Source organism: Protopterus annectens, chromosome 2.part0 (genome assembly GCF_019279795.1).
Source record: "Protopterus annectens isolate FY-2018-M chromosome 2.part0, PAN1.0, whole genome shotgun sequence".
NCBI classification, from domain to species: domain Eukaryota; kingdom Metazoa; phylum Chordata; order Ceratodontiformes; family Protopteridae; genus Protopterus; species Protopterus annectens.
The window spans coordinates 1,578,013,438-1,578,032,872 of NC_056728.1; positions in this window are offsets into that span (position 1 = coordinate 1,578,013,438).

Genomic DNA, 19,435 nt, shown 5'->3' on the forward strand with positions numbered 1-19,435 from the left:
TTAGATTACTTGTGAAAGCGCTCACGTTTGTAAAATAAAATAGTTTATATTGTGTTTTACTGGGTCCATAAATAAATATATATATATATATATATATATATATATAGAGAGAGAGAGAGAGAGAAAAACAGTGAAAGAGAAATATTTAGCCAGGACAATGGGAATGTCCTCTAACGTTTTTTTTTTTTTTTTGATAAATGCCATGGGATTTTTTTTTTTTTTTATCCACCTGAGCTTCCACCAACTCAGGCATATGGGACCTTGGTTTAACATCTCATGTGAAGGCACATTCAATAAAACAGCACCTCCTAATGCTACCTTGCATCATCAGCAATGGAAAAATTAAATTAATTCATCTGGGATAGAAATAAAACCACAGTCTTTTGATCTTTCAGCATACGACACAAATGTACAAACCACTGAGCCCCTGACACTGACACTAAGAAATAAATTATAAAAAGGAAAACCTTGATTTACTGGGCATGTGAAGCTGGGAGCATAGGTAGGAATTATCATGGCAATGACTAATGAATATGACACAGTACCTGATATGACCATTGTACTACTGGATGTCCCAAAACCATCTCGCCCTCAACCCCAATAAAATCAAACTCGTAGTATTCACCCCCACTAAATATAGCCCTATTGACAAAACTATTTTCTCTATCCATTCCCAAAACAACACTACGATTGAAGTCATCCCTAGCGCTAAACTGTTAGGTGTCATCATTGATGGCAAATTAACATTTGACTTTCATATCTACAGCAACATTAAAAATAACCATCAAAAGCTTGGTGCCCTCTATAGACATAACTACTTTCTTAGCCACTCCACCAAAATAGCCCTTGCTTCATCCTTCCTGCTTCCAACTCTACTATATGGTGCTCCCATCCTCACAAATTTACATTCCAACTTAAAAACAAAACTAGCCTCCTGCTACAACAAAGTCGCTAAATTTTCAATTGCCACTAATGCAAAAATTTCCACCCACCACTGGTCCTCATTGCACCAGCTCATCTGGCTAGAATCCCCTCATCATCTCACATATCTATAATTAACTACGGCCCACAAAATAATCTACCGGCCTGAATCCTGCCCTTCCTTGTCTTCTATAATGAGCCTATACCATCCTAATCGCCAGCTCAGGCCTGAAAACAAAATGCTACTGTCAGTCAACATACCCAAGCTCTCAGCCAAATGTAGTCTCATACTGTCTCTAAGTTATGGAATAATCTTCCTACTTCAATCAGAACTTTCAGCAATCCAGCACCTTCAAAAAATCACTCAAATCACATCTCTCCTCTCACTGGCTATGCTCCTGCACCCCAACCATTTACCTCAACACCTAACTCCTCTCTCTGAAATCTCAACTTGAACCTTTTACAGTACAAACTCTTCCTCTCCTTCTCTCTTCCCTACATACTCCTTTCTGTCTCCATAGTATATCTCTTTCTCCTCTAGCCCTTCTATCTCCTCCTTTTCCACTCTATACCACTTCCCCACTGCTAAGTATACTGCAGATATGTATGTCAACTGTACCATTATACTACTCTTTGACTGTAAACATTATTATTGCTGTTGCTATTAATTTTATTATCTGTTTGAATGTAAAAATAATGTCAACATACCTAGTTCTATGTATAAATATTTCACTTTGTTATGTAATAATGTGGAGCTTTTCTCCTGGGCTTCCACTGAAAATGGGCTCTTTCTAGGCCCAGTGGACATTCCTGGTTAACAAATGCAATAACTAACTAACTAACTAACTAACTAACTAACTAACTAACTAACTAACTAAATAATACTAAAATACATACTTGTGGGATATTATGCACAATAACTTTTAATAGTATGACGCATAAAATAACATGACAAGACATGATTTGACATGACATAGCACACAGAACATAGAACCAAGCACATATCACAGAACCCACATAATTTATAACATTTGATATATTATATAATGGAGAGGTAGTATCTGAAGGGCATTGCACTCATACCTGGAAGAAATAACCAGTATTTCCCACTAAAAGGCTCAGTAGCTACAATGAAATATAAGTTGTTGAACATTTCAGAAATAATTGCTTTCAATATTGTCACACTGACAAACAGAAAAAAACATATCCAAACTTTTTATTTTTTTTATTCAGTTCTTCTACAAATAAACTGAGTTACATATTTTTAATAGCTGATTATTTCAGTTTACCCTAACCTGCACCAGTTCTGCATGTTAAAAATACCTGCTTCATCTTTATTTCTGATACAATGGCTGTGGTGCCAGCAAATGATGTACTGCAACCATTTCACTACATTCACTGACAAATTCAGGCACTGTGCATCTTAATCATATATCAAACAGAAAATATTTTTTAAAACAATACCATTGTATAACAATAACATGACACAGCAGGGTGTGAGTAATTTCATCCTCATGGGGCTGTGGAGTAATTTATATATTTACCTAGGATGGGAGCTGTAGGTTTTTACCTGAGCTACTGTACTCTCATGACCAAACAGCATCACTCACTACAGATAAAATATATGTTATTCATACACTGCCATGGTATATTTCTTACAGCATAAAAACACAACTGCAACTTGATGGCAGAGATATTTTTTCAATGACTGATATAGCAAAGCCCATTCAGTCTGGACCAGTCAATCAAAAGGATCTTTCAGCATGTCTGTTCAATACTTTTCTCAGAAATATGTCAACCTTATAGATGGCTATAATGGAAGAGGTGGGTAGACATAAGGGGGGTCTTCTACTACATTGAGTTGGGCATGCAAAGACCCCCTACAGGAAACAAGTTTTGAAAACTCAGTTTGACTAGTTGGTTCTGACTAAGGAGACATTGACATATTAATCTTTGAAAGACTTTGCCATAATTGAGATCAGACAAAGGCAGTTTTCCTCACTTGTTTATCCACTGGGATGTGTGTAACATTTAGCTGCTGCCTCCCCCACCCCAAATTCTCAAACCTTCCAGCTATCCTTGCTTTTTGAAATACCTTGTAGATTCATACCTCATCAATGATTCAGACAGTATGGCTCAGGGTTCATAATCTTTTCTGTGAAAAAAAATCTCAGTTCTAGATTAAAATAAATATCAAGGAGCACCTTATGATTCCTACGCCTCTTCTTTCTTTATGTCACAGTTTCACTCTTGGCTATTTTCACATATCCCTTCTTCATTTTGGAGTAAGAAATCCATGGAATCAGGTTGTCCTGTCATTCATCTGATGACCTTATAGTCTTCTCCTGGATGCTTTCTAAATGTATAATAGCCCTTTCCTTGTCAGTTTGCTTGAATTACATGCAGTAATCCAGACTTTGTGCGCCATACAAGCAGACACTTTTCTGGTTTGTCCACCTGCCTTATTTACTTATGTCTAGTGGTACAGCCTGGTGTAGTGCTCATGTTGAGAGCCTTTTAGCTACCTTGCTTCCTATGCTGTCATTACAGATAAACTTTGTTTTCTCTAAAATGTAGAACTTTGCACTTGTCTGGACTAAACCTTAATTGCCACATTTCTTCTAACCTGTACATTGATTTCATGTCTGTGCCAAGACTATTTCAACATCCAAAACCATGACTTGATATCTCTGCCATCTACAAATTGATTACTACTCTTAGTCACCCCTTCTGACAGATAATGGGTGAAGTATTATGAAGAATAAGTGGCCCAGCACTGACCTCTGACCTACGCCACTTGTCAATTTACTTGTCATCCACAACTTCTCCTAATGATGATGCTTTGAGTTTTCCCACACAACCTTTTTCCTACCAAGTCTGTCAGTTCACTTTCTGACTCACTGTTAGCTTCTCCAGCTTAGCAAGTAGCCTACAATTGTAATACTGACTTTAAGACCTTATCGAAGTTTAGCTAGATTATACCTACTGGTGCTTCTTCATCCAGTTATGCTGTTGTCCAGTCAGAGAACTGAAGGAGGTTTGACTGATAACTCCTCCTGATAGTGAAGCCTTGCTGAGCTGGGTGCTGAAGTTTGCCCCCAATCCTTTCTTTCTTTCAGGATCTATGCCATCATATTCCATGCCGCAGTCATCATGCTGTGGATTCTTGTTCTATAGGCTGGTCTTCTTGGTATGAAGCCTTACCTGAACAAGGGAACAGCCAAGCATTTTTTTTCTTATCTAACAGTTATTTTCCTGCTAGAGATTTATTAACGATACCTGTGAGTGGCAAAGATACTTGCCAAGTCCTTAGTATTTTGGTAATTTCCCATCTGGGAAATGTGATTTGACCTGTAGTATTCTAGAAAGTTACTTCTCAATCTTCTCACTTCATTTCCACTTCTGTCCACCTCTCCACCATGCTATCCCCCCAGCACAGTACTTCTAAAGCAACTCTATTATCCCCTGGTCTCTCCTTAATCTTTGATAAACCTGTGTAGACTAGTCCCTCCATTTTTTCCTCCCCATCTTACCCAATGGACTAGTTTCCTTTTCCACTCTACGTTTGTCCGTCTCACCCTCATGGTCACTTTTTGCCTTGCCTAAATCACCTTGCTTCTCTTCCTCATGACCTCCTGGCTCAGCCATAGCAGTCTGCCGATATGCATTTACTTACTAGTTATAGTCAAACTCTTTTGCTCTCCTTCCAGAACACTGTCCTTAAGTCTTACTCATGGATTGTTTGTCACATCTGGTCAATACATTTTCAGTTACTTCCATATACCTCCACTGTCAGCTGTTTGTAGGTCTCTTTTCAGTAATTTGACACTATATTTATCCCTCTGGTTCCTGTACTTCCTGAGCTGAATCATACAGAAACAGGTTCATTGTAGCCAATGTAAATCCATGTTCTATATTGTCAGTGGCACCCAACCTGGCAATGTGAAAGGTGATCAGAAGGATGAGGTGGACAAAGGAAGAATAGAAAAGGACTCTAGTTCAGAAGGTAAAATAATGAGGAGAAAAAAAAATGGAGGGGATAGTCTAAGCAAGTTGATGAATGATGGAGGTGATACCAGGGATAATAGAGTTGTTTTTGAAGATACTCTTTTGTATGAGCAAATTCTCTTTCATATGAAAATAACAAATTATTCCTGCTAAACCCTATACAGTACATGACTACTCCACATCCAGGAAACTGTCATCACCACCACCATCCTTATTTGATCCCAGCTCTAGGACCAATGATTGTCTATGAAAAACTGATAACAGATACAACAACTGACAACTTAATGGTTAAAATAGCACGATATTGTTCTTTAAGATGTGGTAAAGAGTGCAAGGTGGAATGAATGTGATAGCTGCTACAACCTCCTAGTAGACTGATAACACATTTTATGTCATAGAAAACCGTAACAATGATGCCAGTATTTTAAGAAGGTGACAAAAAGATTGCTATATTCACAGACATGCAACACTGTTGAATATACCACTGAAATTTTCACCAACATAATAATAAGATTTCTTAATTCATTAAACAAAACTTATTGGATTTCAGAGTAACGCTATGACATTAAAGAGGGTACCTCAACATTACAGTCCTTTCACTTATGTTCTCATTTTAGTGAAAATTATCACATAGCGGGAAAGATTGGTCCTTCTGCTCTTTTTAGAGATCTTAAACCAGGATTTGATAAGTTTGGGCATTCAATAGGGCATAATTATTTAAAAGGCGATTATATGTGGCTTATTATATGTACTCATTCACCTACATCAGGAAGTGTTTTTAGCGAATGAGTGCATAGATTTTATGATATGATTAATCGCTTTGACATTTATAGGGGTGTTAATCAGGCAGCTTGTTTAATGTTTGCATAAATTATATGGCCGTTACTTGGGGTTGGGGTTCATCAGGGTTCAGCCTTGAACCTATTCATAATAATGATGGACTATGTTAACAAACAGGTCATAGGGGATAGATCAACAAACAGTGGCAGATTATAACAGGGGCATTTTGGGCAACCATCCCAGAGCCACTGGTTTTGTGGGGGGGGGGGGGTTGCCTCTCAACTGCATTGATTTACTTAGTATTCTCCAAATTACAGCACAAATGTCCTATTTTTGAATGTTTTACATGATGTTTACAAAGCTGGCAGTGTTATAAATGAATTCTGGTCAAGAAATGTGTTAACAGTAGTTGTTGTTACTGTTGTCAAGTTTTAAAACTTGAGTGTTATTTCATCCATATTTTTGTTGACTAGGCCATATCAAATTATGTTTTCCAATTACAGATAGCAACTAGGCATGGAACAGATGAACTAATGCTGTGAAGTATTTGGAACTGGAAGTGCAGACTGATGATATTTCATCTTGTATTAGCACTTAATTTTCATTATTTCATCTCTGAGGTGCTTTATCTGTTGATGGAAGAGGAGCTATATTCATCTACTGGAAATGTGTTGTAGGCTAACCATGATATGGATAAATGAATTGCTAGTTTTTGAAATTCAAAGGGCAGCCTGTAGCCAGCTTTTGCTGACCTACTAACTGCCATCCAGTTCCTGAATTGCCAAAAGCTCTTACCACTTTGAAATGACAGGCTTATGTTTAGTGGTTTATTGTGTCTTTAGTTTAATGTATTTATTTAGTTATTTGTATATATGAGTGTAGGTCCTATTTCTCTGCTATTATATAAAATGATTTGCTGCCGATGACTCTCATTTCTGCATGTGCACACATTGTGGGTAGCAGAGGAGGGAATGACAACAAGATTGTTCCTCTATTTAAAAAAAAATATATGAAGTATCTGGGCAACGATTCTCATGTACTTGCATTACCATTTATGGTGTTGCTTTAAAAATTTGGGAAACATTATTTTTATACCTTGTGAAGGGCAAAAAATGTGATTAGCCTTATTTAATAACATTCAAGACATTATTTTACCTGAGCTGCAATATGCCATCTTGGCAGCAGAATTACTTGCCTCCACCCAGCAACAACTCTAAGATATCTGCTTCCTAGTAATTACTAGATTGTACAAGACCAAAATGCAAGATGCAAGGCCTGACCCTCATGGAAATCAAATCCCTCTCCAGAATCCAGACAAAGGTTCTCACACCTTAGGAACCTAGCAAAATAAACCATCAGACATAGCCTTTATGACTGGAGGGATAGACACAAATTTACGCCAAGGTTATCATGTACGGTGATGCTTAATTTGGGAGATTTTGGGAGATGAGCACTATAAAGTACTTGAAAAAGGTCTGCTTAAAGATGTTTATGGCTTAGCATCTTATGGTCCCCCTGATCTCTAGCCTACTATGCTTCTATCTTCCTGTAAAATCCATCAGTGCTCCCCCATCAACACCCCTAAACTCTATGGAAAAAGATTAACCATCTTACAGTTTGAAAACTAACAGAATCCCATACATTGTAAAGCCATCCACATTGCTCTTGAGCAAATATATATTGATAGCCCACTAGGGACCGATGGCCTTTGCTCATAGTTAATATACCACTGTAAAGAATTCATCCTAGCCCCTCTCAAACACATTTCAGTCTATGCTAAATTGAAAACAGAATGCCAGACATATGAAAAACAGCTTGTATTCCCTCTACTTAAGCACTCCAAACCCTTCCAAACCACTGACTACCTCCCCATCTTCATCCTTCCAACTCTGGAGAAAACTCTTGAAAAACCTCAATTACTCCCAACTCACACAGTGCATCAGCAAATGCATACTTCTGTAATGCAAACAACATAGCTTCTGATCAAACCACAGCAGAATGACAGCCATATGGAACCTGAAAAACAAAATCTTACTAAGAATGAATAGAGGACAGCCGACAGGTACCATTTTATAGATCTCATCAAAGCATTCAATCTTGTTAACCACTAAGTCCTGCTGCAACTCCTTTTGGACATAGGAACCAGTCAAGGCACTATACTATGGTTTTATAACTTTCTATCAAATCAACACTTCTCTGACAAGATACACTTTCCCTCTGCCCCTCCTACAGATTCATTAAAGGTGTACCTGAAGGCTCAGTTCTGGCTCCTCCTTATTCTCTATAGATATTGGGAAGGGTTGGGAATTGGCATAATGGTTAAGTGTTTACCTCATGGAGAAGAGGTACAGGGTTTGATTCTCGCCATGAAAAATTGGCTAGGCTGAAAATGGTCTACAAGGGAAACTAGCCTAGTACTTGACTATGAAATTATAGTCCACTCTATCATCCTTATGACCATCCTCAAGTGCAACCTTGATGAATGGATGGGAAACCACAAATTTGTCCCAGGGGTTCCACCTTTGTCTCTCACTAACAGGGGTGACAGGGGATGACTGAGGTTTCTTTTTTGGGGATAAACTCTTGGCTAGGCTTCTAAGGCCCCCAAGGCCATTAGCCTAGTAACCTCCTATGATCAATAAACTTCTCCTTAACATCCCTCATCTGCCACTACTTCTTTCTGCAGACAACATGATCTTTTTTTGGTCAAATCAGAAAATGACTATGATGATATGAGTTATTGCCAGCTATGCCAGAAGTAGGGCAGTGGATGCGTAATGTATGCCAACATAGCTAGATGGGCTTTTGTAAAGAATTATATGTAATTTGTATATCAAGCTTGAGAGTACTTCTATTTACTTGGGACACTGTGACCGCTCCTGAAAGCCTTGCTGCATTGGTGAAACCTGCCATTTGTATCAGTATTAATTTTACTCAGTATAATTGGGTACCCATGTAAGAGCCCTAGAATAGCTGGTTTTGGAGTGTTCTGGTGGCAATACCTACTTTATAGTCTGGGCAGAGGGCGCATAGCTAATAAATCTGTGTCAGCCTTTCCCGTGAGTGTGTGTGTGTGCGTGTGTGTGTGTGTGTGTGTGTGTATGTGTGAAAATCAAATTTCAAAGACTGTGTGTGTCAGCTACTTGAAGCAGGGATGCAGAGTGCTGGTTTCACAGAGAGGGTAGTTGTGGACTTGGCTTGGAACACTTGGCTGAGGAATCAACTCTACAGCTGTGGTCAGTGAAGAGTCTTATTTGAGGTCTAGTAAGGGAGAGAGAAACCCAGCCTCAGGACAGGAGTGTTTTCTCTGTGTGCTCTTAAGGGAAACTGTGCTTTGTGCAGAGAACTGAATCTGGAAATGCTGAATGTATCCATTTTTGTTCCAAGTGAACGTCCCTCACTGGTGTCAGTAGTGAGGAGTGAGGCTCCTTGATTACTGGCCCAGAGAGGGGAATGTCACAATGAATTTCAGGCATACTTCTTCCCATTCTCATCCAGTGGATCAATAAAAAAATATTTTAACTAACTCAAACAAAACCAAGGCATATTCTTAAGAAACAACAGGCGACTCACTAAAATGAACTCCCCTGTTCAAATTATTGATCATCAAAACACTCTCTTAGAAAATACCACATCTTTGAAATACCTAAGCATCCTATTCTAAACATTTTCTCCATGTAAACAACACTATGAAAAAGATAAACACTTCATTGTTCTGGGCCAATAAAATCTCCCCATTCCTCTCCAAAGCCACAAGGATAGTAATAAGCATAAGCATCCTTCTAGCACAGCTGGAATATGTAGCCTTCTGCTAAATAGCTTCAGCTTCAAAAAGTGATAGAAAACATATTTAAACAATAGAAAATAAAATTTGCAGCTTTATTACCCTATGCCCAAAATGAAAACAACATTGTAAAACCTTTGGAAAAGCTAAGTGGCTCCTACTCCAACAAAGATGTCATCTCCTACTTGCTTCTCTGTTATTCATGTATCTAAATTATCAAGCTATTTCTCAAACTAACTAGACCCACCCTCACATATAATCTCAGAAACCATATCAGCTCAGATCCCTACCTACAAGCTGCCAACACCAAGTACTACTGCACAGTATGGACACTGTCCCAGCCTGCCTTAAAGAATTAACTTCCTATTCTCATTTCTGAGCTTAACACTCACCTTAAACTAGAAGCCAAATGTCAATGCCACCCTTCCACAATCATTACCTGACCACTTTGAATTCTTTTTGCTTGTTCTTCTTCTCCCCTTGCTTCTCCTAATACTTAGACATGCGGCTCCCTTGCTAAGTGTACATATTTGTATAGAGCTGCAGATATCTGCCATTCTACTTCTAGTTCTTTAATGTTGTGTTTCCTTCTGCTGTATTTGCCTCTAAGCTCCTTTCTGTTTGTACTTATAAATGTACAATCTACATCTGCTTCTTACCAAGGCTGAGACTGAAATTGGTCAATTGTGACCAGTGCTCTACCGCAGTTAACAAATTCGCAACAAGCAAGAAGTAGTTGACTTTTAGCTGGCAATAACAGTTTTATTTGCAATTCACTTGCTGAAACCAAGTGCAAATTGCACTGCAAACTAACTGACCATCAGAGCTGGTGAAAGGAATTTGAGGTTGAGACAAAATGGTGGTGTTAATAGGGAGAATTTATGCTCGTATGGTACATATAGTATAGATACAAGGAGTAATTTGAGCCTTGTGAAATTAGTGTGTGTGTGTGTGTGTGTGTGTGTGTGTGTGTGTGTGTGTGTGTGTGTGTGCGCGCTCGCGTGCATGTGTATTTGTGTGCTGGGAGGGGTGGTAGGTGTCTTTGTAACATTTAAGGACAAGGCTGAACAAAGAAGTTCAGAAAATCTGTTTTAATCTTTGGTAGTGAGGTTATTATGAATCTGCCTGAAAGGAGGGTGATAAAATTGACTTCTTGGTAAGAACAGTTTGAAGGGCTGATCTGTGAAGTTATAAATCAGAGTAAGTCATGTAAAAAGTATTGAACATTGTACAATTGAAGAAAGACAGTAATCAGATCACTTCATAATAACATAATGTGAATTCTGTTGCACAGAGAACACTGTGCAGTTATTTTGTTTAGAACATTGCAAGCATTTATTTGCCATTTGTAAATAGGAAGCTATAATTTCAGATGAAAGCTTTTGTCGTTATAATGATTTTTTTTTTTTAAATGCACAGTTACAGAGGAGTACTAAAAACATTTGTCAGCTATACAAGAGGCAATTTTATTCATTTTTCCCTTAGATTATGCAGGGTCTTCTCTGGGAAAATGTAATATCTGCAGGGGTATTTTATAGATTCATTATGCTTTAAGAGATTAGATTTCCTTAAAATGAATTTAGAAAATGATATGCAGTGTATGGTGCTACCTGCATACAATTTACCTACTGATACTTTAATATTTTTCTGTGGCAAACTAGTTTCAAATGTAGTAACCATGTTGAAACTGACTAATTTTCCAATATAGCCACATCTCATGTCAATTAGCCTTATCAATTCAGTTTCTCACTGCAGACCTACCTTTGTTTTTCTATGTCACTCCGGATAATATACTTATTTTTTGCATCACTTTGTCACTCTCAGTAGTTTAAATTGTGTTTAGAATCCCACACAAACATACACGAAGTGGGAGAAGCTGTATATTAAACAGTATGCACATTTTCCATTATTTATTTGGTGATGAGTACCTCTACTTCTCAGGAAACCTTGGCTATCTTTTTGATGTCTACAGATTGAGAGGTATGGGCTGGATGACAAGTCGCAGCAACAAGGTTTTCCTCAGAAGTCGGATATCGACCCAGTTGACATTATGTAATATGCGAATCAAACAAAAGAAACATATTATGCTACAACTAGAAAACATATGTAATAATCACAAAATCACAAAAATAAGTCTCATTATAACATAATAGTTAACATTTTCAAAGAAAGTTCAGAAGTTCAAAAACATTAACTGTGGCTTCTGGTTAAGTACATCACAATAGGACTTCTTTTTGATTGTTGTTATGTAGTACTATGTAATAACATGCATTTGAGTGGCAGCACCATTTGGAAGTTGCAGAGGACCACTATCTTGTTTGGCCATTTGTTCTAAATATTGACAACCAGTATTCCACATTTTAGGGATGGATGGTTGCAAGCTATGCCTCTCAAATTAAAATGGTTTTGTTTGTTAAAATCTACACCATTTTAAATCAGTGATAAAAATGGTGAGCTGTAATTTCAAATTGCCATTATATTTAGCACATAAAAATGCACCAAACTATCTTACTGCTACCCAGTTATTCAGGTTGTTACAGACAATAAATAACACATATAAATGAATTCAGCACATCCACTCAAAGAAAAGGGAAATTTGATGGGACAGAAAGTTTACTCTTACCCAAAACTAGAAGTGAGATGGATTGAAAAGGAACAGCAGCACCCTAGCTTCACCTCTGCATTTCATCCCCCTTTATTCACGGACCAGCTGCTCCTAGTATCAATAGTGTCACTGGTAGCAGTGATGTATCATATAACTGTACACAAATTATAACTCTCAGCTCTCCCATTTTTGTCAGAAAATACCAGCTTTTAATCTAAAATATCAGTGTGCCTTGAATTTCTGTGTGGCCCATTTAGATAATGATTTCCAGAATCTGGTTCAATAGCCATTGCATCAATGTTGGCAGTGCAATGATTTTATTAGAGTCATGACAAATCACAGCAACATGCTATTTTTCAGAAGTCACATACAATAGCTTCACCTGCTTTTGGCATTCAACTGTTTAAGAAATTACTGACCCCCACCTTATTTATTGCAGAAAAGTTATACAGCTGACCAATTCAAGGTATTTATAGTTTGGCGATAAAGTTAAATGGAAAAAAGCTGATGGAAATTAAGTGCAGTCAGAGTATTTTTCTCTACTCCGCACAAATAATACCAGGCCTCTGAACCTCTTAGTGTAGGAATTCTGGGCAAGGTCAAAATAATGAGGGGAAAGGTCCAAAATGTGGAACATTTTTAAGCATTGCTCCTATAAACATAATAAGTTGCTCAAATAACAGGTTCTACATTTTCATGCATTTTCTGAATTATATGAAGTATAGAACTCATATTTCTGTCATCAGTTAGTGACAGCAGTCCTCAAGCAAAAATGTGTATGTTCTGCAAATTTCTGGGCATTTGAGAAGTATATAATATGGCTCAGTTCATGGCTTGGGCAAAAGCAAAACAAAACAATAAAGTTAAATGAAACAGAAATTCTGACAATTGATTTTTGGGGTGAGTGTGTTAACTGCTTAGTGTCACACAGTAGGCAAATGGAGGCTGAGAGAATCAAACCCTGGATTCCTGGAGTACATGAAGCAGAAAGGCAATGTTGTTCTTATAATAATGGCTCATAGTTTTAATCCTTTGTGCTGTCAACTTTTATTTTGCAGAGTGTCAGTATGGCCTGTGATGACTATAGTGATAATACTGTGCTATGCTGGGCCTTTTTTTCTTCCAAGAAAATTACTTGACATAATTTGCTATTGCTCTATTCGCTAGGTGTCAAAATACTTAACAAAGATAACTTTATTTTGTTTTCAGAGGGATTTTTGTGTGCTCGAGGTGAAAAATTTGGAGGCTGTAAGTATTGTTTTATAATAAACTGTTCAGAGTCGTAGGGTAGGCAAATGGAGGCTAAGGGAACCAAAATTAGGAGTACATGAAGGGAAAGAAGTAGTTTTCATAATAATAGCTCATAGCTTTAATCCACCGTGCCGTAACCAAATCTCTCATCTGTCATTGAGTTTGCAGAATGTCCCTTACTTGCCTCATATTTTTAGTATGTACTTCATAAAATTTAACAAAATTTGGTTTTCTGGCAAATCATTGCAGGGTGCAGTCACTAAATAATGAGAAACGTGTTTAGATATAAATATAGATATAAATATTGAGACGTGTGTGTGTGTGTGTGTGTGTGTGTGTGTGTGTGTGTGTGTGTGTGTGTGTGTGTGTGTGTGTGTGTGTGTGTGTGTGTGTGGTCTACTGAAATATCAAGTGGGGAGGCAGGGGACCCATGGATTGAAAACAGACCGAGGCGCAAGGTATACTTGATCTGCCATGGTCAATAAAGTTATTGCATGCAGATGATGTGCCATTACAAACAAAGTCAAAACGGGAACTTCAGCAAGTTATAGCAGAATGGAATGCAAAACTGAATGTACATGGGATGAAACTGAGTGCAAGCAAGACAGTTGTTATGGCAGCAAGTGGGGGAATTAGATGAAGCTGAAAATTTAGATAGCAGGGAAAATAGTGGAACAGGTTAACAGCTTCAAGTGTCTGTGAGAGGAGGTTGAGAAGGGAAGTCTGAACAAGGAGGCCAAAATCAGAGGGACTGTAGCAAACTGTCACAGAGTGTCAGTGGAAGTGTTTGACAGCAGACTGCCAAAGAAGCTGAAACGTAAGGTGGACAAAGTGGTGTGGCAAGTACAGAAACCTAGGCAGTGAAGGCAGAGCAGTTGAGAAAGCTAGAGGTGATGGAGATGAAAGTTCCTGAGACAGGTGCTAGGATGCACACTGTAGGACAGAAAAAGGAATTGTAGCATTAGAGCGGAAGGCAAAGTAACTTCAGTTGCCTACATTGTCAAAAAAAAAAACAAATTATCATGGTTTAGGCATATGTGCTGGAAAAAAAAGGTAATTTGAGAGAGAAAGGAAGAAAGCAAGGGAAAACAAGTATGTTCAGCAAGGAAATGGATGGATTGTATGAAGGAAGACCTGAGGCAGTCAGACATTACTCTTGAAGAAAGTAAATGAGTGGCATTGAATCAACAGAGGTAGTGATACTTGATGTGACACACTGACCCTATGGAGAAAATGGGAAAAAGAGGGCTGATGATGATGATGATGATGATCAGCATCACAGTAATTCCAAAGCAGATCTACCAAATATTAAAGAACTGCCTTGTGCAATATTTTAGTTTGCAGATAATTTGTTGTTCCTGCTATTTATGTAAAGAGTTTTCCAAAAGCAGGCAGATATTTCAGATTATGTGAAGGGTACACTTCTAGATGTCCACACTCTACATGCATGTAAACATCCATTGTCATTCTGTCTTTTGCGTGTATACTGCCCCTGTCTGTCTATGTCTGTTTCATGTTTGTCTTTCTGTCTGTCCCTACTACCTGACCTTCTCTCTATGTCCTATAAATAACTATCCTTTGATAACTTCCCTATCTATCCACCTCTTTTAAAAATTAAAAAAAGGGGGCACTATCCATCTGGGTAAAACATTCCCTTACCCCACTATTCATACCATATGGCTATCCTTCTGTCTTTCCCTGTGCTTGCTGTCCTCCCCTTTCCTACTGCCTATCTTCCCTCTTTCCTCCACATTTATGTAATAAACATAGTTGCCACTCTGATGTGCTCACTTATAGTGGTCCATCTGTTGACTGTTGTGCTGAGATGCTGTTTCATTCTTGTGAATGCCTACTACTAATTGCAGCTACGTACTGCTGCATTGTTACATGTTTGCATGTCCTACCTTGTGCATGCTAATATGCCTTAACTTTGTCATTCACAGCACCCTTGCTGTTTGTTGCACTGCTGCTCTTTCCACATGCTGCTACAGTGCTGATCTTCATGTTATTGCAGCAAATCTTATTTATTATGCACTCCTTTGGTCAGCATGTGGTCACTATCACCTGTCTGTTACATCTGTAATTAGTTTTTTGGTGCTTTTTGCAATGAGGCCCTAGAACATTTGTATTGTGGAGACATGCTATGTTAGTATATAAATACCAGCAAGAATTCCTTAGATGGAGTTCAGGAGATTCAGGAGACATAAATGCATAGACAACGGTTCTACAGATAGGATTCTCAGTGCAAAGGTCTGAAATTACAGTTATAAACATGGATTTAAACAGAATTATAAACAAATTCTACATCTAGAAACCCACAGAATTCTAAACAAAATTCTATAGAAAGAATTTTAAGCACACATTTATACTGTTGTAAATCCACAGAAACATTCTAAACACACAGCTCTACAGACAGCATTCCAAACATGGAATTCTACAGAACATATCCTACATTTACAACACTACAGACTCAAGTTTAAGGGCAAAATTCTATAAGTAGAATTCTTCACATAGAATTTTATAAATAATATTGTGCAGATGTAGTTCTACATATAGAATTCTAATGCGGGCATTCTACAGATACAAATCTAAACAATGGATTCTTAAGAAAGAATTTTAAACACAGAGTTCCACAGCCAGAATTTTATAAACATACAAATTTCTATTCTAAAAAAAATGCAGATAATGTTCTACAGACAGAATTATAATGTAAACACAGTATTTTACAGTCTGAATTGCACAGATGAAAATGGAATTCTATACCCAGAACTCTATAGGTAGACTTTGAAACAGATTTCCATGGGCAAAGTTCTAAACACAAAATTAAATGGACATGGCTGCAAATATAGACCATTGAATTTTGAATTCTGTGGTTGCAACATTTAACAAGGAGGTCTACAGACAGAATTCTAAGCACAGAGCACTGTGGATGGAATTATACATGTAGAATTCTACAAATATGATTCAAAACACACATTGCTATAGGAAGAATTCAAAGCAAAAAATGTGAATAAAATTGTACACAGATAAATCTGCAAATAGAATGCTAAACCTAAAATTCAAGAGATAGAGATCTACAGATATTATTCTAAGCACAATATACTAAAGATAGAATTCTAAACAAAACAGTTTACAGATGCAACATTTTAGAATGCAGCATTTTAGAGCTTGAATTGTATAGACAGAATTCTAAATCCCAAAGTTCTGTAAGTAGAATTTGAAGCACTTATTTCCACAGATATAGGTCTAGAGACATGAGTCTAAACATAGAAGTCTAGAGATATAATTTTGAACACAGAATGCCAATCTGCAGTCAGATCAGTCAACAAAGAACTCTGCAGAATCTAAGCACAGAACACTACAGATAAAATTCTACAAATATAAATCAACAGATAGGAATTTGAAATACTGATTGCTGTAGACAGATTTCGAATCACAGAATGTTACAGATAAAATTCAACAGGCAGAATTTAATTTACAGGTCTACTGTTGGAATTCTAAATACAGGTCTCTACATGTAGAATTTGACATATAGAATTATAGAAGTAAAATTTAAACACAGAATACTACAGACAGAATTCCAAATACAAATCTACCAATAGAATACTCAACACAGAATTCCACATTTAAAATTCTGCATACAAAATTCTGAATGCAGAATTCAAAACATATAATTCTAAACATACAATTCTAGATACAGAATTCTAGATACAATTCCAAAAACAGAGAAGACTAGATACATAATTCTTCATATAGAAATCTCTGTGTGGAAATCAACACATAGAATGTGACATACATAATTCTAAACAAATTATTCTATGAATATATTCAATTTTTTCTTTTGATTTAGATTGGAATGCATCATGATGGGATAACTAAATAAATAGATTATATAATGAAAGAAAGAAATTACTTAATACTTGTAATAAGTCTAATTCTTCTTATCTTAATGGCAAACCAGTAAAGAGCTTAAATGAACCATTAGAAAGCTAACAGCTGACTAAGAGATTAAAACAGCCACCAAGACCAAAAATAACTGCACAGCTTTCATTAATGATGTCATGAAGTTAAGAATTAACCAAACAATAATGTTCAGAGCTAGCCCCTGATGATACTTCTTACTTTGATCCAGATGAAATAGCAAATATCCTATCTGACAAATTTAATGCAAATTTACTTCACCCACAGTTATATCTATTCCACATATTCCACAATTACTACTAAACAAAATCTGTCAGTCATGTCAGAGGTGAAAATCACTTGTCCATGGCTCAGATAGCATAAAAGATTGGCTGATTATCAGTAGCAAATATGGTTTATTTGACCCCCCAGTTAGCCTCTCCACTGGCTGTAGTTCTGAAGCCTAGAAAACAGCCATCGTATTACTGATGCACAAGGGTGGGGTGGACCAGTAATAGACTAGGGTATCTACAGACTTATTCATCTCAGTAGCCTCATATGTGAAGCTATGGAACATATAATCTTAGCCCACATAAATCTTGACATTAAAAATCTCTTAACTGTGGATCCTGGTCAATTCAGCTTTATCAAAGGAAGGCTCTGCCTCTTTAACCTCATCAATTTATTTGAAAAAAGTCACTGTACAAGGGCAATTGTCTCAAATTAAATGTGAAAAATGTAACATTTCATTTTGATAAACAGAACATTCCCATACCATATAGGTGAAACACCCCTCCAATCAGACACTGTTGTAAGAGATTTAGGCACAACTGTTGATAGTTCCTTCATTTTTAATCATCATGACTTCACTGTAGTTACCTGAACCATTTACCTGGCTCATCTAATTTCCAAAGGCATTTTCTCTAGATGCAAACAAGTCTTAAGTCCCTTTTACTTGTATTTCATCATACTTATGAGTTGGAGGTCGGTGTAACAGTTAAAGTATTTAACTCACAGACACAAACTTACAGGGCTTGATTTTCACCTTTGAAAGAAATGGGCTAGGCTTAAATGGCCCCACAAGATCAGATAGCCTAATATTTAACTATGAATATAATGTGCTTATCAAAACATTTCATTCAACTTGCGTGACCTCAAGGGTTCTTAACTAAAAAGATCATTGGCCTCAGAAATCTTAGTTATCAGTCCCGGCTAGCAACCCTCTCTGTATATTCAGTTTCTTATAGACTCTTCCATGGGGATTTATGTCTAACCTTTCAAGCCTTATTGATGTATCCCTTTTTGACCTTCTATTCCTTCACAGAACAAATGGTTCCTCAAATATCAGGTTAAAATAACTAAACCTTCATCAGTAAATAAATAAGACATTTTGGCATGATAGTCAGATATCAATGTATTCCCCCACCTCTGGTATAAACTTACACAATGTGTCAAGCAGAGTAATACTCTTGCCACCTGCAAAGTAAACCTAGATAATTGGATGGGTGGCTTCCAATTCTGTACTCTTCTACCTTGTCTTACCCTCCTTGAGGCTGGTGGGAATTCTAGAATATGGGTTATTGGTCTGCAGATGGCTTGCCTACTACTTATCTGTGAACCTAATGCAGCATTTACATTTATCTTATTTTGCATCTCACTTTCTGCATCATGATGAAACTCCATGCTATATATATATATATATATATATATATATATACACACACAGACAGACTTCTAAACGGAGAGTTTTACTTATCACATTCAGAAGACGCAAAAAGTGACATCACCCATGATGGCTATATATGCAACTAACTTGTTTGGGTCAGTGGGAATTTCCATCTCCTAATCTGTACTAATTATACCAGAAAACATATATCTTTGTATTTTACTATAATAAGAACACCTAGTGAGAGCATGTGCTATATCTTCCTCACTCATCTGGTCAAATAGGCATTGTTTCCTAAAATACTTCCACAAATTGTTTTCATTATATAATTTACTCTTTTACTCTTTGAAGTTGTATGAAACATATGCTGCTCTTAAATCTCTGTTATTCAAGTCGTATAAATAATCAATATTATTCCACTGACATAAATATTCTGCGTAAAACCTGGGAATAATCATATTTTTTATCCCATCTATTTACCTTTCTCAGCACACTTCTTTTATTATCTTCCTTAAATGGA